This window comes from Oryx dammah, unplaced genomic scaffold (assembly GCF_014754425.2).
Source record: "Oryx dammah isolate SB20612 unplaced genomic scaffold, SCBI_Odam_1.1 HiC_scaffold_29, whole genome shotgun sequence".
Classification (NCBI taxonomy): domain Eukaryota; kingdom Metazoa; phylum Chordata; class Mammalia; order Artiodactyla; family Bovidae; genus Oryx; species Oryx dammah.
Window position 1 is genome coordinate 55,166,347 of NW_024070213.1, and position 21,700 is coordinate 55,188,046.

General features: G+C 41.2%; 1 protein-coding gene across 8 annotated transcripts in view; it reads left to right on the plus strand.

Moving 5' to 3' along the window:
• The window catches only part of ANKS1B (ankyrin repeat and sterile alpha motif domain containing 1B), a 1,164,007-nt gene that overhangs the window by 827,676 nt on the left and 314,631 nt on the right, over window positions 1-21,700 (plus strand). The gene's annotated exons all lie outside the window — the stretch shown is intronic.

Consider the following 21,700-nt stretch of genomic DNA (forward strand, 5'->3'; position numbering starts at 1 on the left):
AATATATATATATATATATATATATATATATATATATATCTCCAGCTCAACCTCTTGCCTAAATCCTTTCACAGGTGAGGATAAGCATGCTGCTGCTACTGCTGCTGCTAAGTCGCTTCAGTCATGTCCGACTCTGTGCGACCCCACAGACAGCAGCCCACCAGGCTCCCCCATCCCTGGGATTCTCACTGGAGTGAGTTGCCATAGGTCGTATTAAATGGCTTGCCTCAAGGCAGATTGTTCCTTAGCAACAGAAAAGTGAAAGTGAAGTCATTCAGTCATGTCCAACTCTTTGCGACCCCATGGACTGTAGCCTACCAGGCTCCTCCGTGAGATTTTCCAGGCAAGAGTACTGGAGTGAGTTGCCATTTCCTTCTCCAGGGGATCTTCGCAGCCCAGGAATCAGAGCTGGAACTAAATCCCAGGTTTTGTCCTCATGCTAGTTAGCTCCTGGATGAAACTTTGCTATACCCAAGACTCTGATGATTATGTATTTGTGAGAGAAACTGTAAAAGTGCAAGAAAGAACCAAGTGACTAAACACAAAAAGGAATTGTTTATAAAAATGTGTTTCCTTTTAAGTTTCAGGCTTGAAAGGCCGTTTTTGCCATTTCTGTAGTCCACTAAACTTCCTTCTTAGGACTGGGAGGGAAGGGCTGTGGCAGGGATCCAAAAGCCCTAGAAAAGCAGGAAGGAGACAGACTTGAAAATGGAGAAAGGCAAACGTAGACCAAATCAACTGTCCTGCAGCTACTGAGGGTCAACCCGCTTGTTTATTCTTGTAGGTGGCCTTAGAGGAGCTTCGCTACCACTAGGAATTGCTGTGTCAAAGGGAAAAAATAAAAAACAAAACATAATGAAATAAAGCAAAATAGCTAAAATAATCTTATTTATTTTCTTCTTTAATCTAGCTAGAGAGGAAGGAAAGATAGGCAAGGTGGAAGGGCACTCTCTAAGATACATCTTTAGAGCATTAAACTACACGGAGATGACATTTTTATAGGATTAAGCCAGGAAATAGCATGGTGTAATAGTTGGGAACATGGCCAGAACTCCCTGAGTTTGATTTTGTCTGACCCATAGAGGTGTGTTGAGCATTAAATGAGTCAATACTTGTAAAGCACTTAAAATGGAACTAGGTACATCATATGTGCTGTATTCATGTTTGTTAAATAAATTTTAAAGGAAAATTGAAGGCGAATGGATACATGCATATGTATGTCTAAGTCCCTTTTCAATCCACCTGAAACTGTCACAACTTTGTTAATTAGCTATCAGTTCAGTTCAGTCACTCAGTCATGTCCGACTCTTTGCGACCCCATGAATCACAGCACGCCAGGCCTCCCTGTCCATCACCAACTCTCGGAGTTCACTAAGACTCATGTCCATCCAGTCCGTGATGCCATCCAGCCATCTCATCTGCTGTCATCCCCTTCTCCTCCTGACCCCAATCCCTCCCAGCATCAGAGTCTTTTCCAATGAGTCAACTCTTCGCATGAGGTGGCCAAAGTACTGGAGTTTCAGCTTTAGCATCATTCCTTCCAAAGAAATCCCAGGGCTGATCTCCTTCAGAATGGACTGGTTGGATCTCCTTGCAGTCCAAGGGACTCTCAAGAGTCTTCTCCAACACCACAGTTCAAAAGCATCAATTCTTCAGCACTCAGCTTTCTTCACAGTCCAACTCTCACATCCCTATATGACCACTGGAAAAACCATAGCCTTGACAAGACAGACTTTTGTTGGCAAAGTAATGTCTCTGCTTTTCAACATGCTATCTAGGTCGGTTATAACGTTTCTTCCAAGGAGTAAGCATCTTTTAATTTCATGGCTGCAGTCACCATCTGCAGTGATTTTGGAGCCCAGAAAAATAAAGTCGGACACTGTTTCCACTGTTTCATCATCTATTTCCCATGAAGTGATGGGACCAGATGCCATGATCTTTGTTTTCTGAATATTGAGCTTTAAGCCAACTTTTTCACTCTCCTCTTTCATCAAGAGGCTTTTCAGTTCCTCTTCACTTTCTGCCATAAGGGTGGTGTCATCTGCATATCTGAGGTTATGGACATTTCTCCCGGTACTTCAGTATAAAATAAAAAAAATTTGTAAAGCTGATTTCCAAGAAAAAAAGAAGATTAAAGGTGAACCAAGAAAAAAGTGAGGTTCCTTCATCCATTTTTATGTCTAAAATTCATTACATCAGGTATAAACAATAAGCAAAATGAGCCTCTTTTTACTTATTCATTTAATAGATATTTTATGAAATACCTACCACATGCCAGGCACTGTACTAGATGTCAAGCATTTGATGTTAGGAAACAGGACCTACAAGGTCATTCTCCTTGCTCAGCTTATTTTAGTTGGTATGCAAACAAAAAATAGTCAAAAGATGTCCTCTCAGGTGGTAAGGGAAGAGACAGAGTGACAAGAATGTATGAATGCTGTTTTAGATCAATAAACTAGGATTCCTACTCAGGCAGCTTAACTGAGGTTCTTAACTATATTGTCTAAACGCTATACTTCAAAACACGATGAGGATACTAAGTGAATAATCCCTTTAAGTTGCCTCCAAGGAACTTAGAAGTTTACAAAAAGGAATTTTCTTGAGCTTTTATTAACCTAACTTAATTCCAGGTTAACCACCTACTACCTGTGTCATGGTGGACATATTACTTAAATTCTATAATTCTGTTTCCTTACCTGTAAATTGGAGATAATAACAGTAGAACCTACCACATTAACTTACTTTGAATTATAAATTTAAAAATGTGCATGAAGTGCCTGTCACTTAGAAGGACTAAGTTAATATTGGTCCTAGCCAGTACTCTTGCCTGGAAAATCCCATGGACAGAGGAGCCTGGTAGGCTGCAGTCCATGGGGTTGCTAGGAGTCAGACATGACTGAGTGACTTCACTTTCACTTTTCACTTTCATGCATTGGAGAAGGAAATGGCAACCCACTCCAGTGTTCTTGCCTGGAGAATCCCAGGGACGGGGGAGCCTGGTGGGCTGCCGTCTCTGGGGTCGCACAGAGTTGGACACGACTGAAGTGACTTAGCAGCAGCAGCAGCAGTAGCCACTTGTATTTGTTCAGTAAGTGCTCACTAAATTAGCAAAACTTAATAAAATTGGGGGAGGAGGAATTTGCCTGTGGCCAAAAAGCAACAGAAAGGAACTCAATCACTAATATAAGATTGTCTACGACTAAAACTGTCCATGACTACATTGGAATAGTGAGCTTTCCATTCCCATTTCTCACAAGGCAGATTATTCACGTTTTAAATAAGGGCAAACTTTAAATTCTGATCATCATCCACTAAATTAATTTTTAATACCTTTAAGATGATTATTTAACCTATCAGGAGCTAAGAGAGAAGGTATTTAAAATCATAAGTAGGGCCTTCTTATCTAAGAAATTAAATGAATAAGCATAATAGCCAGAGGGCTTCCTGTCTGCACCTCTTGGAGGTAATGTAATCAATCCCCAGAGCTAAGTGGAAAGTGGGAGAAGAATGGAGGAGATAGCACTTCAGACAGCAAGGGCTCAGTAAATGTGGGTGGCACAGAATGGAATAGAAGTGAACTGAGAAGCTGCATGTTCAGACCATGACAGGGTGGCTCCATGAAAACGTTAAAGACATTCTGATTTCATTTTAAAAAAGCAGAAATAAGTAAATTTACATGAAAGCTCCTAAACAATATACCCACAGGTGTGAAGAGCCATTATCCCCCACCTTTCCTGTACAATTGAATTAAGTTCTAGTTTAAAAGTTGAATATAATTTGGCTACACTTCTTACTTTCAATCGATAGCAGTCAAGTGAGAAGTCTCTGTTCAGTTTATGTCTGCAAATGCCTTGAGCATCTACTTATGTCTCAGACACAGTGGCAGGAGAAAAAAAGATGAAGTTATATAGTATCTGCCTTCAAGGAGATTGCCATCTAGCAAAGAAAGTCAACCCAATATCCAAGTGATTTTCATAAAAACAGAGCATGAACAAACTGTAATAGAAGTAAAAATACAAGCTTTGAGCATTAAATGGAAGGGAAGTTCTCTTCTGCTCAGTGAATCACAAAAAATGTTCCTGGAGGAGGAGGGAAAAAAAAGCAAACCATTTTTCAAAATGGTTTTGAACCATAGTTTCAAACTATCTTTCAAAAACCATAAATCAAAAAAACATTTCTATGCACCTTAAAAACTTCTTTGTTGTGTCAAGATTGGGGATAGCTCATGACACTCCAAGAAAAATGTGACCAAGAATATTTGCTTAGCTTGTTCAGGCAGATAGATATGCTCCTTTTTTCCCACTTGTAATAATCATTGTTTGAAATACAGCTAGCGCCGTCAATCCAGTTATCAATTTCATCCATCACTTTGCCCTTCAAGCTATAATGAGTGAGTCAAATGCTTCAAACCCAAGAAGACGCCTGGAGTCCTTTTCAGTGAAGCACCTAAACTAGAACTGAGTTACTGTTCTCCCACCCCTAAGCTAAGCAGTTTTTCATTACATGGTATTTCTCTGTGGTTATTTTCTGTTGGTGGTCAATGGGAGTTTAAATTTCCATCTTTCAGGTTCAAATTTAATGCTTGATCTTCTGTGGACTCACAGTGAATACATTACTTAGGAATCCACCTTTCACCTTTAGAAAAATGGCTTGCCATTTTTCTAGCATCTTCTATTTTAGTAAAAAGATATTCAGCTTGGTTTGGGGGGGGTATTTTATTTTGTTAGTTAACAGATAACTACTGCTCTTATCAGAGGAAATGAGTACTCAAAAAGCAAGCAGATTCCTTTTTTCATGTCTTCAAGAGTGCTAAATAGATACACTTTAAATGATTTTTAAGGTCATAATTTATGAATCACAGAATTCTAGCAGGTTAAAAGCTTTTTATTCAATGCATCATCAGTTTTAAACCTCAACTCCTCTGTTTAGAGGCTACTGCTGGGTGGGAAAGAATTGTATTTATATTTTTCTAATACTAAGAGGTAAATATATTATAGAAATTGTTGAATGTGAAGTTTTCTCCACAAATGTACCATAGATTATAGTGTATAGAAGGTTGCTTTTCCTGGCTTTTTCCTTCCTTCATTGGAAGGACTGCTGCTGAAGCTGAAGCTCCAATACTTTGGCCACCTGATGCGAAGAGCTGATTCATTGGAATAGACTCTGATGCTAGGAAAGATTGAAGGCAAAAGGAGAAGAGGGTGGCAGAGGATGAAATAGATAGCATCACCAACTCAATGGACATAAATCTGATCAAACTCCGGTAGATAGTGAAGGACAGGGACTCCTGGCGTGCTTCAGTCCATTGGGTCACAAAGAGTCAGACACAATTTAGAGACTGAAAAACAGGAGCATAGGGAATTGATTTCCCTGGCTTTGTCCTCTGGAATTCAATTACATTATCATCTATCAACATTTATGCTGTTCACTTTCAACAGAACACTTTTCTAAGTGCTACTGATGTAAATACAAAGTAATAATTGACCTTACAACCCAAAGACCTTAGCATTTCCAATAGTGTGTGTGTCAGTCGCTCAGTTATGTCCGACTCTTTGTGATTCCATGAACTGTAGCCCAACAGGTTCCTCTGTCCATGGAATTCTCCAGGCAAGAATACTGGAGTGGGTATCCATTCCCTTCTCCAAGGAATCTTCCTGACCCAGGGATCAAACTCGGGTCTCCTGCACTGCAGGGAGATTCTTTACCATCTGAACCACCAGGGAAGCCCCATAGGGGCTTCTGATAGGCTTGGAGCTAAATGACAGACAGTTAGGGCAACTCCAGATGCATCAGGTCTGCAGACACCCACGTGCCAGATGATCATAAATGAATTTCTTTTTCATCCAATCAGTTCATTTTGGCTCTATGCTAGATTCAGAGATGGTGAAAAACGGATAAGACTTGGTTCCTGCCTCAAGCAGTTCTACCTACACTTTGGGCAGAGACAAATATGGCAAAAACTAAACTACTATGTGAAAAAATATGCTACAGGAGGAGGGGAGAACTAAGTGCATGGAAGCCAAAGAAGGTTTTCTAGATAGGTACATGATGCTTGAGTTTAATTTTGAGGAATTAATAGATATGTTAGCAAGTAGAGCACTGAGGGAATCACTCCAGACAGGGGATGCTGCCTGTGTTCTGGCTAGATCTAGAGACAGCAGGGAGAAATGGGTGCTCATACTCATCCGTTCTTTCTCTGTCTCCCTCTTACTCACTTTCATACACACACACACACACACACACACACACACACACACACACACATACACATGCACTCACACAGGCATTTCCTTCTTTAAGTATTAACCCCAAGGGAAATTACGCAAGAAACTCCTCCCAAACATCTCCAACTCCTCAAGTTTTATTTCTTTTCTGGAACTTGTAAAAACTTTGGCACTTAATTTCCTTATATTTGTATATATCTGAAATACACACACACACACACACAGAACTGCATATTCCTAGAAGAAAAGAACCTTAGACCTTTTATAGTTTTATAAATTTTGTGCTTAAAAATTCTTCTTGCATGAAATAAATAATAACTACTGAAACTATTGTTAACTGATTCGCTAGTGGGGATTCACATAATTCAAGCTGAAAATTCTTAGTTACTTCAGTGTCTGAGGTAATAATACTTCTGAGATGACCAAAAAACAAACAAACGCCCCAATCTATAAGACTGGAGACATTTTGCTAAGAGTCAATCTATTGTCTCTTCTACCCAGTGGTGGTGGAATAGTTCTTAGAGTATTCCCTCACTATAGATAGAAAAGGAGCTCTCAAGAATTCCAGGGGTTCTCAAGAATTCCAGGCAGGGCTTCAAACTGCCGTTACACTTCTCTGCATGTTCCAGACCTCACTGAAATTTTTCCTAATATTCATTCTGGGTCTTTCAAGTCATATGTACACCATTAATCAGACCACTTGTTGACTGTGTGACATCTGCCTTTTTCTCCCTCTCTCCCTCTAGCTTATTGTAGTTGATGATTCTTGTTACCAAAGCTTGAAACAATGCCACCAAAACTTACCAAAATTGTTCTTGGTGCTGTTAACATCCACTGAGTGTGCCAAGTCTGCTACTAATGGTTGCCAAAGGCTGCTTCAGAGCTGCAGGGGCCCAATGTGTCAAAGGTGCTAAGGTCTGTGCTACTGCCTACAGTGCCCAGACACTTCCCATTAAGGGCACATTAGCCAATGCCAACTGAATATCCTGCCAATATCACTGAAACCTGCCAGTGTGGGAACCATGACCAACTGCTGGTGCCCAATGTTGAGGGCACCAATATCTGCAATATGGCACCATCCCTGACTGCTTATGAAGTTGCTGGTGCCAGTTCTGCTAATTCCTTTTGTCCCCAAGTCCCAAAAATGTTTCATGATACAGATTTCGTATTGAAGCTTCTTATTCTTAAGGCATGATCCATAGGCGCTGAGCCAGGGTCCAGTAAGAGAGCCAGATCCTGAAATCCATGCAGAATCATCCATCTCCTTGAACATGTGTCTGTTATCCTGTTAATCAAATACATATGCCTAGGCCACCTTCTTTGACCAGAAGAGTCTTTTGAGTACCCTGGGTTGTTCACTGAAAACATACTCATGCAAGACCCACCCTGCAGTCATCCATACATTCCCATGCTTGACAGATGAACACAATCCTGTTCAAGCTGAGATCCATGCCACATGGGTGCAGCCATCAAGTTGACAGAGTCCCATTCCAGGCTAGAGAGCAAGGAACACTTTATTTTGTGTTTCAGGAAGGTGTCTGGAATTTGACCACTTCTCACCAACTCTCCTCGAGCACCCTAGCCCTGTCTCTCTTGGGTTACTTCCCCACCTTCTGAACAAGCCTTTCTGCTCCTACCCCTTGCTTCCCTGTGCACTCCTCTCAACACAGCAGCCAGAGTGACTCTGCTGAAATGTAAGCCAAAACAGGTCACCACTCTGTGCAAATTCTTGCACTTGCTCCCTGTTTCCCACAGAATGAAAGCCAAAGTCCTTACCGTGCCTTCAAAACTTTACAGTATCTGGCTGTCTGTCCTGTTCCCTGCCCACCTCTGCCTGCACAAGCTACTTCAGCCCTACCCCTGGTTTCCTTGTTATACTTTGAATGGACACCAGCTCATTTCCTCCTGAGGGCCTTTGCTGTACCTGTTCCCTCTACTTGAATCCTCTCCCCCTAGTTGCCAACAAAGCCAATTCACTCTCTTTAAATCTTTGTTCAAACTTTGTCCTCTGAATAAAATGTCCCCTAACCACCCTATTGAATACCACATTTCAACTTGAAATCAACCCTGAATATTCACTGGAAGGACTGATGCTGAAGCTGAAGCTCCAATACTTTGGCCAATTGATGTGAAAAGCTGACTCATTGAAAAAGAGTGGGAGATGCTGTGAGAGACTGAGGGCAGAAGAAGGGGGCAACAGAGGATGAGATGGTTGGATGGGCATCACCAATTCAATGGACGTGAATTGGTGCAAACTCTGGGAAGCCTGGTGTGCTGAGGACCATGGGGTTACAAAGAGTTAGACACGACTGAGCAACTGAACAACAACAACCTGTCCCCATGCAACCTTGAGAACCCTATCCTCCTATTGTGTTCTTTTCACAGCACTTAACATTTTCTGACATAATTTCTCTATTTTTTATGCTTGTTTATTATTATCTGTCTTCTCAGTTAGAATGCCTAATACTTTTTTAGGCATTAAAAAAGAATGCCTAAACTCCACAATGCCTAATACTTTTTTATCTTCCACTCACTGATGCATCCAAAACAGTGCCTAGAATATAGTAGACACACATTATGTCTTTGCTGAGTGAAGAGTAGATGGGTGAATGGGTGAATGGATGGATAGATGGATGGGTGGACAGATGGATAGATGGATGTGTTGTAGGTCCTCAACTTTGTAACTCTTTTTTTTTTTTTTTTGCCACCCTTTGTATGATATCCTTTATACTTCCCCACCCAAGCAGAACATAAGTTATTCATTTATATACTCCTAACTTTGGTTTTATGATACATTTATCTGTGAAGTACTTCAGTGGGTATGTTATTATGCACATGCCTAGAGGCTCTGAGAAAGGACATGGTTTTTAAATATCAAATAAATAGAATTGGCATTCAGAAGGTTCATTATCTTCTGAAGACACAGGTTTGGGGAAAAAAATATTTTTTAGTTGAGACTAATAACAAGCAAACAATTTTCCTGATTCATAGTAGCATTTAAAGTTTCTGTTTCAAGAGCAAAGCAGTGTTCTACATAACCAGTGCACTACATAAGCATCGTAGGGACACGAATGTCAGCAAACATGTACTATCAGAGGAGGGAAAAGGGGGATCCTGCGTCTTTTTTTAAATATAGTTCATGTCAGTGGTGGAGACTGTAATGTGAATGATGGTGGGCATTGTTCAGCACCTTATTCTAGTTGCAGTAAATCCTCTCCATCTTTAATCTGAGAACTTGTTTCATAAAAGAACTTTGCAACAAGGAAAGAAATTAAAACAAATAGTGATATATAACAGAGGGCTCTAGGGTCAACATGATCTCACAAGGATTTTAGAAATGAAAAGATGGTGAAAGCATGTTCTTTGATTGAATTGTCAAAAATACCCCTTTTACCAAAAGCTTCAGAAAAAAGTACAATAAAAATCATTCAATAAAATCACTCAACCCCAGTGACCATGTTTACATGTGTACCGTGTAGTGGTTGCATTGGTCCTTTCATCCACATCCCCACAGATCTTGCCTCGCAGACAGCGGCCAGGTTCTCAGGTGATGCTCCAGAGAGCAGTTACTCTATGTGTGCACAGAAGAAACCTGATTAGCAGTCTGCCCACACTGTTTGCAAAGCAATAAAGAGATTGCTTTATGGTTGTTAGTGTTGTTATTGTCATTTATTTCTGCCATGATTTATAGAACTTCTCTTTTTTGGCACTTCACTCCTTTAATTCGTAATCAATCCAGTGCCTTTTAGGAAGGGTTACCCCCCTAACTCTGATGGCTAGAAGGTTTGCTAGTCTGACTAATGCTTCTGTTCTGTTCACCAACCATCTTGATTGTACTATTGGAAGTTTATCACCATACATCTTAAAAACCTTTCTTATCTATGCACTTTGTCCATTGCTTCCCTTCCAGTTTACTCCACTGTCTAAGACTTGCCAAAATAAGGAACCTCTCAGGCCCTCTCATGGCTAGACCTTAGTTTATTTCTTTTATTCATTAAATAGAAATCATAGGGCATAAAGAGATAGTACCCAGGCCAAAGCGTTTCACTTTCCCTTTATTCCCCCAAAAGGTAGTGCCATGTAATATTCAGGTCTCACCTCTTCATGCTCCTGCCCTGTTCCTAAAGCTGGGAATCTGCAGTTGTCTGAACATTCAAGTATGCAAAATCAGCAAGGCTCAGTTGGTGGTGGGAAAAATTAGAAGAGGTACTATTATCTGCAATTAAGTCCATAGTGACATCTAAGCACAATTCACTGACCTTTGAGTGTTTAAGTTTCTCCCTATTCTTTTGCAGAAATTGTCTCAATAATAGGGTCTTATTGCAAACCAATGGGCTTCAAGAAACAGATTTGTATATGTTATGTGTCTCCCTCTACTGCTGCAGATACACAACACAGAGACTTTATCACATCCTGCTTCCTAACAAGAGTCACAGTATGTTAATCCTTTCAATTCCACAGAAAGAATATCATTACATGAAGGACCCAGAGTCTCAGGCCCCATAAAGGGCATTTTTCAAAAGATCACTTAAAACCCCTCACTAATGAGATAATGTATATGAAATCACTTTGGGTTTTTAATCTCATATGATTGTTAGGTGATGTTCTTATCATTGATAGTCCTATCCATTTGGTGGACATGTCTCTCCCAGCAAAGTTACACTATGATAGCACTTAGATGGTGGTAGATAGAGTTTTTTTCCTGGGGCTCCGTGGTCAGTGGATCTGCCTTTCTCTTTTATGTTCAATCAGTCTTTTAAGAGCCACTGATGAAACAGCACAGTGATGTCTGAGCCCAGGTCTCAAAGCCTGTAGGAGACCTGATCCTCGCGCTACTTGATAGACCTGCATTTAGACTTGGCTGCACACTGTCCGCTAGCACTGCTTGACCTGGTTTATTTTCAGGCCTACTGCTAGTCCAAGTCTTGGTTAGCAGCAGGACAGAGCAGAAGAGGCTGGAACAAGGAGCAGGGAAGGGGAAGGTACCTGACCATGTCAGCCATCTGTGTGACAAAACTCCTATCAGGGAGTCTGAGTACAAAGTATATCCAGGTAGAAAAGAGAAGCCGCGATCCGCTGCAGCTTCACAGGCAAGTCTAAGTTCCTGACACACCGAGGGTGTTGCACCGGTAGATTCACAGTAAGTGGTAGTCAGGTTTGCGTGTGTCTGGGGAGCAGCCTGTCGTACGGAATGCTGCCCTGCCCATATGAGGACCTCCACCTCACATATAAGGTTCCAGCCTTTCACATATAAGGATCCAGCTCTCCAAGTCTCAGCAAGGCAGCTTCTTTTCTGTTTGTTTTTTTTTTAAAGTAGCTGCTTTGAATACAGAGATTATTAACCCCAAAATTATCTTCGGCTATGCCTCTCAGCTATGATTTCCGAGAAAGGCAAGCAAAATCCCCAAAGCAAGAGACAAGCCCTCTACCCCACCCCAATCTCGACGGCACTCTTGGACTCAGTCCTTTATGTCTCTGACCTTCCTCAGCCGCGAGTCCTCATTTGTCACTCCTTTCCTTGCCTTTTCCTTGTGCTTTCTAAAAACTTCATCTCCCACCTTCTCTTCCCATACAAACTCCTCAAAAGAATCAGTTAGATTGCACTTTCTATGTCCTCATCTCTGACTTACATTGCAACCCAGCACAGCCTAGCTTCTGGGCTCTTCTCAGCAGGATGCCAGACCCCTGTGAACCTTTCTCGCTCCCCCTCTCAGCAGACCTCTCTGCACATCCCAGCACTGCGGCCCACGGCCTCCACACAACTCTGCTTCTCTTCTCTCTTCTTTCTTCAGTCTCCTGAGTATAATCCTCTTCCTTTACTTTGAAAATGTTGGTTTGTCCTCAGGCCACTTCTTTTCATACTACACACTCTCTTCAGTCCCATCCATGCATGACTTCAGCTCCCACTTGTGGTAAAAATAACTAAGATTTATCCAGAGCTTCTTTGTGCTGAACACTGAACTAAATACTACTTGCATTATATTGTTGAACATTTATGGCAACCCTCAGAGGTAGGCATTCTTTTTTATCTCTCATAATACGTATCAAAAAATGGATGCTTAGGAAGGTTGAAGAGTTTACTTAAGATCATACAGCAATCTGTGCTGCTGCTCAAGGCTACAGGTCTCCTCAGACTTCTCCCTCAAACTTAACACTGCTATTCCCCAACATCTTTAAATTCTCACATCTCAAAATTATTCATGTCACTTTCTTCTATTTTCTTTTCTTCCTCAGCTGGTAATACCACCAAGTATCAGAGCTAGAAACTTGAGGTTTCCTACATTTTTCCACCTATTATCCCTTGCATTGTTGTCACCAAGGGATGGTGGTGTGATTGACAGAAAGATGCCAACAAAGGCAGTTAAAACAAGTGAAGTTTCTTTTAATGGCAACAGATATGAAAACTTATGGCTTCACAAAATAAAAGACAGTGCAGTGTACTGTCAAATGGAAGTACAGGCTTCCTTTAAATGTTCTTCATGACGTTACCTTATTTAATTTTTAATTCTGTTTTTATTAAAGGCTAAAGCACTGAATTAGAGACCTCCTCGTGGTTTAAAGAATAGAATGCCTACTTCTCCCCTGTAATAGTCTGACAGTAAGCAGTCCAGGTTTGTATGTTGACTTTGCTCTATGCAATTCTGGAAGGAACTCAGACCCAGGACCTTCCATCTGTTGTTCTATCATCCTCTAAAGTACTGCTATTTAAAGTGTGGTCCACAGATTGACAATGTCAGCATTGCCAGGGAGCTTGTCAGACATGCAGAATCTCAGTCTCCCTTCAACCTGTTGACTTAGAACCTGAAGGTTAAGGTCTCCCATATGATTCTTGTGTACATTAAGATGTGAGGAACATTTCCCAAACTCTATAGTATTGTTTTGCCCACGGGACCAAAACTAGGCTCTCAACACAGATGTTTTAGCTCAAGAAAAGACCCTCCACCCACCCACCAAAAAAAAGCAAACTCTAGAGCAAAGAATCTTTTAGGTTAAAGGTGACCTGGAAGTTACATTAACACTTTCAGTGGCATCCCATAGGCTCAAATGTATTCTCATAGAAGCAACCAGAAGAAAAGCTAGTGTATCACATATCTAGTTAAGTAGATATTAGCCTAATTGAAGCCCCATTACTGTGGAAGAAGAGAGAATAGTTTTTGATGGACAACACTGGGGCTCTGTCTCAATTTTGTAATACTTTCAGACATAAACATATCTGCCAATTTTGTTCTTGAATTTTTTAGGTCCCTTATTTTCTTGATCTAATTACCCTGCCAGGTTCATAACTTGTTGAATTGAGAACTATTTTTTAAAATTTAATCCCAAATCTATTACAATGTAATTCCATTTTCTCTTATTTGTATTTCCTTTTCCTAGTTTTGTTGCCTTCCTCTTTTATATTTTTCATCTTGTGGCTCTATCAGTTTATAAGGTATTATCCTTGTCTGAACCGACAAAGCTGGTCTCAGGCAGAAAGGATGACAGACAATAAATATATATGTATGTCCATGCATATGTGACAAGCCCAGAATACTTCAAGTAAAACTAACATATTAAGAGAAAATAAAGCTACAGTGATCATATGATCTTACAAAAACCTTCTAGGTCAGTGGTTTTCAAATATTTCTTTTTTAAGCTTTCTTTCTTCTTACCTGTATAAGACACTTAAAATATGAGTTATTCAACTGAAGTAGACCAGGCAGTTTTAGAACCTCAGCTGTTTAGCTGTCTTATAATGGTCCCCTTGAAGCCCCAGGACACTGCAGAGCACTGTCCTAGGGTCAGTGATCTCTGCCTGCTGTGTGGCCTGTGATGTTAACAGTGTGTTCCCTCTGAGGCCAAGTTTGCTTTAAGAGGCTCCTGGAGGACAGTCAATGCCCATTTGCAGAGAATCAACAAGACATCATGAGCAACAAGGAAGATCTTTGATGAAATGTACCAAGGTATCCTCATTTTCCTGAGACGAGCTTTCTTCCCTGCTGTCTCTGATTGCTATTCCAGCTTAGGTTTTCCCCAGACTTTGGGAAACAACTAGTTGAATAGTATTGCCTTGTTGTGAACCTGTTATCATGCCTGCTCACCACTCTGCCTCTCAGATTACAAACTGCCTGACGCCCATTCATGCTCATAGTACAGCAGGCCAGGCAGCCCCTCCAGCTGTCTCTGTCTAGCCTTGTCCTGCCAGATGAGCCTGCTGAGAAAAGAGTATCACCACTGCTAATCTGAGAAAGCAGTCACCGTGCTCCTTGTGGATGCACTCAAGAAAAAAGTGTGGATGACATCTGACTCTAGCCTAAATGTCCTATGAAATTGAAAGTGTTAGTTACTCTTTGCAACCCCATGAACTATAGCCCACCAGGCTCCTCTATCCATGTCCCATCTTGTACTGCATTTTTTTTCTTCTGCCTTTGGGTTTCTTTCCTCTTTACTGGATAGATAAAATATGACACTAATTTGATATTAATATACAAATTATAGAGTTGTAAGATTTAGGAACTAAAAGGGAACTTTGAGACTATTGATCTAACACCTTTATTTCACAGATGAGAACACTGAAGCCTAGAGGTGAAGTACCTTGCCCATGTTTATACAGCTAATAACAGTATAGTCGAGACTGCCAGCTACAGAAACAAAGCCCAGTGTATTTTGCAATATGGCATGTGCTGTGTATGCTCAGTCGTGTCCAACTCTTTGTGACCCCGTGGACTATAGCCCACCAAGCTCCTCTGTCCATGGAATTTCCCAGGCAAGAATTCTGGAGTGGAATGCCATTTCCTACTCCAGGGATCTTCCAGACCCAGGGATCGGACCTGTGTCTCTGGCATCTCCTGCACTGGCAGGCAGATTCTTTACCACTGCACCACCTAGGAAACCCATACAGCATACTACAGCATACTCTCTAGAACTGGTCCTTGGTATTTAATAGTTTTAAATACTTATAAACATTAAGTTAGGCCATAAAAGGAACCCTCATTTGTATAATATGTAGTACAAAGTACACATCTCCCCCACAAATGGATGCCATGCCACTAAAATTAATTTGCCCTTTTGTCTTCACGTGTTCATTAAACTGGGCTTCCCTAGGGACTCAGTTGGTAAAGAATCTGCCTGCAATGCAGGAGGCCCAGGTTCAATCCCTGGGTCAGGAAAATCCCCTGGAGAAGGAAAAGGCATTTTAGCAAACCTTTAGCAAATGACTGCCGTATATAAGATGCTCTGCTGGGTACATGAGAGGCTACAAAAGTGGCTAAGACCTTGCTTCTTGACAGTCTAACGAAGGCAGATACTCACCTCTCTAACTATAACAGAATTCAAACTTTAATAGAGCTATAATAGAATTTTATGCAAATTACTATAGAAACCTGGTAGAAGGTATGATTTAGTTTTGACTTGGGAGTAAGGATAGCATTGGAGAAGGCATCATAAAAGAGGCAGCATTTGAACAGGATCTTTTAAGAATGGATAGAATTTCAACAGAGAACAGGGAGAAAATAATATTCCTGACAGAGGAAATGGTGGTGTGAGCAAAAGTGTAGAAATATACTAGAAATACAGTAGATTATGCCCCAACAATTATACTCATAAAATAAAGAGTTACTTAGTTTAGGATTAGTGAAAATACAGCACACTGATGTTTACTAGATGAGAGTCACACAGCTTGGATAGGATGCTGACGTTAACTTAGCTTCCCAAGTCTCTCTCAGTCTCGTGTAGACGCATTTGCTAGTGAATTCATAAATTAAAGAGTTTGAAATATTTTATATGTTGACTTGGTTAGGCCACAATACCCAGATATTTGGTCAAACACCAGTCTAGGTGTCACTCTGAAGGTATTTTTTAGGTGAAATTAGCATTTAAATCAGTAGACTTTGAGTAAAGCAGATTACCCTTTAATGTGGATGAACTTTATCCAATCAGAGAAAAACACTGAGGTCCCCAAAGAAGTCAAAGGAATTCTGCTTCAGGCTGCCTTCAGGTTTGAGCTGCAAATTCTTCCCTGAGTGTCTAGCCTCCCTGCAGATTTGACACTTGCCAGATTTCAGACTTGTGCGTGTGTATATACACAGCCTATTGATCCTGTCTCTCTGGAGAACCCAGACTAATACAAACACCAAGAGTTTTGAAATAAACAGTGACTTTATTAGTCCATGTTCGCCTCTATGTCAAAATATCAGTGGTTTATAGCAACAAAATATATGTATATTTTTTCTTCCTCATGATTCAGCCAACTTCAGGTGGACTCACCCAAGCTCCAGAGAGCTAGGGTAGATGCCAAGCTTCAGCCTAGATTTAGGCTCCACAAGTCTTCATCTTTCTCATAGGGCTAGAGGTTATGTAACTACTCAGCACTTGTTTTTCTTATAATAGAGTATAGGAACACAAAAGGATAATTGGATCACAAGAGTGCAGAGGCCTCATCTAGAGACCGCCACACTGATATTTCTACCTGTTCCCCTGGCCGGGAAAGTACACAGCCAACATCAATGGGATGGAGGAGTAACTCCAGCTATATAGCAGGATTCAATGCAGATTTCTTGGCAAGGGGCACAGAGGTATAATTCTCATCCAGGAAGAAAGCAGAGAATTGGAAATGATTCAATCAACTTGAGGGACCTTGTTAGATATATTTTTTAAAAGTAACTGTCAACTGTGGAAAGGGGGAGTATAAAGAGGTTAGCAGGCATAAACTCTTTCTAAATCAAGGTTAAAAAGAAAAGGAAGCAGTGAAAGAGGAAAGAAGAATTTTGATTGGAAGTTGAAAAGATTAGCAGCCAAAAGACTCAACATATACAGTTTCAAAATAAGCATGGGCCTAATTTAGGGCACTAAGGGAAGGAAACTAAGTTATTGAAGACATATATTCAAAACGGCACAAGGCAGTATGCATACCTTGTGTCTTATGATCCTTACAATACTGCAGTAGATACTCTTGTCACATTCCAAAGTTCCTTTTGGAAGACGATAATTGAATTGAAAGACCCTTTGTAAATCAAACGCAGAAGACTTGTTGGCCTAATTAGATATGGGGTAAAGTGGAAAAGAGAAAGTCAGGTGACTCCTAAGCCTCTACTTGGGTGATGGTGTGCCTCTGTCCAGTCACCCAGTCGCGTCCGACTCTGCGACCCTGAGGAGTGCCGCACATGGGACAGCATATGGTGTGATGCTGCCCATTAACTTAGCTGGGGAATGCGGAGGGAGGGCACTTGTGAGCCAAAAGAAACATGTTTTTCTTGGGTTGGTGATACTATAGGACATCTCTATGAGATATTTTGCAAACAGTTGGAAATTTGTATCTTAGAGCTCAAGAAGCCAGTCCTAGAGAAACACTGCAGAAATAAAAGCAGAAATCATTCCAAGCATGGAAAATGATATTTGCAAAGACATGAATGTGTCTTGCACACACAGTTCATGTTCATGGAATGGCTAGCAATTTAGCATACTGTTTAGACAAACTGATGTGTTTAATTATATGTGTTAGTTTACATACAGCAGAGTGGTGTGAGATGAGGTTGAAAGATAACTTTGTACTTGGTCTCAGTTGTCCTAGAATGCTGGAAAAGGACATTTGGGCTTTCATCAAGAAGGAGCTTCTCTAGGATTTTGTGCAAGGGTTGACTTAAGAACCTGGAGACTGAGGTAGCATCATAGTATGCTGCCGCTGCTGCTGCTGCTGAAGTCACTTCAGTCGTGTCTGATTCTGTGTGACCCCATAGACGGCAGCCCACCAGGCACCCCCGTCCCTGGGATTGTCTAGGCAAGAACGCTGGAGTGGGTTGCCATTTCCTTCTCCTATGCATGAAAGTGAAAAGTGAAAGTGAAGTAGTGAAGTCGCTTGGTCGTGTCCGACTCAGCGACCCCATGGACTGCAGCCTACCAGGCTCCTCCGTCCATGGGATTTTCCAGGCAGGAGTGCTGGAGTGGGGTGCCATTGTATCATAGTATAAGCTGGATCAAAAAGGTGGGAGGCCAAGTGAAAGACTATTGCATTAGTTTTTATAAGCACCAACAAGAACCTAAACAGAGTAGTGACAGGAAGAACAGAAGTGAAGGAACAGATGGAAGAATTGCTTTGAAGGAAATTATTGTGCAGCACAGTAACCATTCTGCATATCATTAAATATGTGTCAAGTTAATTTTGTAACTTCTTTCAACACTAATAGCTTCTTTTCTTCAGGTGTGCAGAGCCTTCATAATTTATTGGTCATCTGCTCGCGTATTTTTTAAATAGGGTTATAATTTCTATGAGAGAGAGACTATAACTTGTTTTGTTTCCTGCTCTTCTACAACATTCATCAGAATAGGCATGGGCTAAATGTTTAACGAGTGAGCGACTGAATGAATGCTGCCCCTGTACACATCAATGTACTCATTCTCAGGTCCTCTTCACACTTGCTCTGTGGCCCTACCCCCCCTCTCATCTTTCCACCAACTGTTTCCCTCCATCTCGCGTCTGCCTGCAATGCGGGAGACCTGGGTTCGATTGCTGGGTCGGGAAGATCCCCTGGGGAAGGAAATGGCAACCCACTTCAGTACTCTTGCCTGGAAAATCCCATGGACAGAAGAGCCTGGTAGGTTACGGTCCATAGGGTCGCAAAGAGTCGGACACGACTAAGCGACTTCACATCACATTGTACATTGCCTCCTTAAGGTTGGTCAGGAGAACTTGTCTCATAGGAGTAACCAGATTTCTGAGCAGTTTGCAGAAACTGATGGGACTTTTTTTTTTCCAATCTTGCCTTCAATCAAGCTCAGCTGATTCTCTCTTTACTATTTTTAATGTTATCTCAGATATATATGATAGCTTTCAGTTCAGTTCTGTTCAGTCGCTCAGTCATGTCTGACTCTTTGCGACCCCATGGACTGCAGCACACCAGGCCTTCCTGTCCAATACCAACTCCCAGAGTTTACTCAAACTCACGTCCATTGAGTCAGTGATGCCATCCAACCATCTCATCCTCTGTAGTTCCCTCCACCTCCCGCCTTCAATCTTTCCCAGCATCAAGATCTTTTCAGATGAGTCAGTTCTTTGCATCAGGTGGTCAAAGTATTGGAGTTTCAGCTTCAGCATCAGTCCTTCCAATGAATATTCAGGACTGATTTCCTTTAGGATGGACTGGCTGGATCTCTTTGCAGTCCAAGAGACTCTGAAGAGTGTTCTCCAACACCATGGTTCAAAAGCATCAGTTCTTCAGTGCTCAGCTTTCTTTATAGCCCAACTCTCACATCCATACATCCAATCTCACATCATGTACATCCAATAGTTTTACAGTTATATAAAATATTAAAAATTCAGTTCTTATCCATTTAAGCCTCCAGTTTTATTTTCTCCCCCAACCTCCACCCCAACTTAGTCTTCCCCCAAGGGACTGGTACCTCTCTGTTTTCTGACTCTAAATTCCCTAATGCTAAAGAAGGAGAGACTTGGGGGAAGGCATACTTCTTTATAGTTCATTGGATTTGCTTTGCAGTGCCCTGGTGGGTTTCCCATCATTGCTCTTTGACTGCTGCTGACCATTAACAACCTCTGTGCGGTAGGTGGCCACCGGTGTTCTCTCAAAGGAATGGTGTGTGAATACCTGGGGTGACCTATGAGGACCCTACTGCACAGTTCTCTGGTGAGGGACATATGCCTCTACCCCAGCTTGATGCATCTAGACGCTCTAAGTTTGTACCCAGTATCACAGCTGGGGTGGTCACCTTCTCAGATGGCTAGCAGAGAGACATCCCTGGCAAGCTATTAATTTCAAACCTAATGATTCTCTCTGCATTCCTTCTTCCCTTTTTTCTATTTATTTCCTTATTAACTGGGACAGCCAGGGAGTTTCCTGAGGCTGGGGTGATTATTCAGGGTAGCAGAGTAGGTTCAGCCACCTCCTAATAAGTCCTGGAAAATGCCTCTAGCCCCAGTATTTTTTTAATTCTCTGTAGAATGTGAAAGTATTTAATACCTTTGAGCCTCTGCTTTTGAGTCCTAGTCGCCAATTTTATTTGCAACTGCTGGTAAAGTTCATTTTGCAAATCCTGAGTTGTCATTTATATTTGTAACTACTGTATAATAAACACTGAGTTAAGTGTTATGTGAACAAACATCTAATGAGTAGCTAAAATGAGTCAGGCAATGTAAAAGTGAAATACAAAAATCTGATGCAGTTTAGACCCCAGTGCAAATAATGAATTACATGGTAATGTCAAGACAGAGGACATTTAAACCTTGAAATGGAAAACAGACTGGGGAGTGGAACAATAGGAAAGAGAAAAGGTGAAAAGAGAACTTAAAAACGAAGGAGTAAATATAATCCCAGAAGAAGAAAAGAGAAAGAAAGGTAGAAGTACTTGAAAATATAATTGCCTTGACTTTTGATCATGTCTAGGAAAAAATAAAACAGCTACACAAGACATTTTGGCTACTTTGGGGGAATGCTAATACTAACTATATGTTAGGTAACATCATTTTGTCAATGTTAGATTTCTTGGGGGTGATGATACTGTGACCATGTTGGAGAATGTCCTTGTTCTTGGGACATGCCGATAAAGTGTCAGGGATAAAGTTTCATGATGTCTGCAAATGGTTCAGGAGATATGTCTTTCCAATAATTCATCTAAAATTTAAAAGATAGATGTTATGTGCATGTGAATCAGTGAGTAGGTATAGAGTGAAAGGCAAAAACCAAATGTAGTAACAAGTTAGCCTTTGGTGAATCCAGGTCCTTGCTATTCTGGAAGACATGGCCATGTACCTTCTGTATCTCCCTTCAAGTAAGGACCTGCTAGGCTTCAGGGAGAGTGATCACCAGACAGCCTCCAGCCGTCAGCATCTCCAGGGTCTGCCCGCATGGCAGAGAGCCCACCCCAGAGCATCTCCTCCCAAGACAGCAACATCCACTAACAGAGAGGTGGGGCCCAAAGGCCCATTCCTATCTGCCATGCCCAGGACACTCTAATAGCCTGAACTGTGCCAGAGCTCCAGTGGGTTCACAGACGCTTCATCAAGCTCCATCATACTTTGGCCCCTCTTCTGCCCAGTCCTATTTCATCCCTTCTTTCACAAATGTTGATCCCTAATAAACACTGCACCTCCCTCCAAAAGAAAAGGAATGAGGAAAATCTCAAAAATGAGGACACTGCAGAGAGACAGAAAGCCTAACATGTTTGAGATTAAAATCTGAATCCCTGATGCGCAGACTAATCTTTTCTCTGCTTGTAAATCAGAATCCTATAGATTTCCATTAATATTTATCTCCTTGAATCTAAAGGAAGAGGAAAATCTATGTTGCATTTTGCCCAGTTCTGCCGTTCCCATCCTGAATTTCACTGAAGGACCACATCAAGTTGATGAGGTGCTGGCTGTCCTTAGTAACTGAAGTATTCGATTAAGGTGTGGCATGCAAAGCAGCACAAATCAGAAGTGAGTTACTTAAAAAACCAAGAACTGCAAATTCAACTAAAATTTCAAATAAAAGCCAAAAGACTAGAATAAT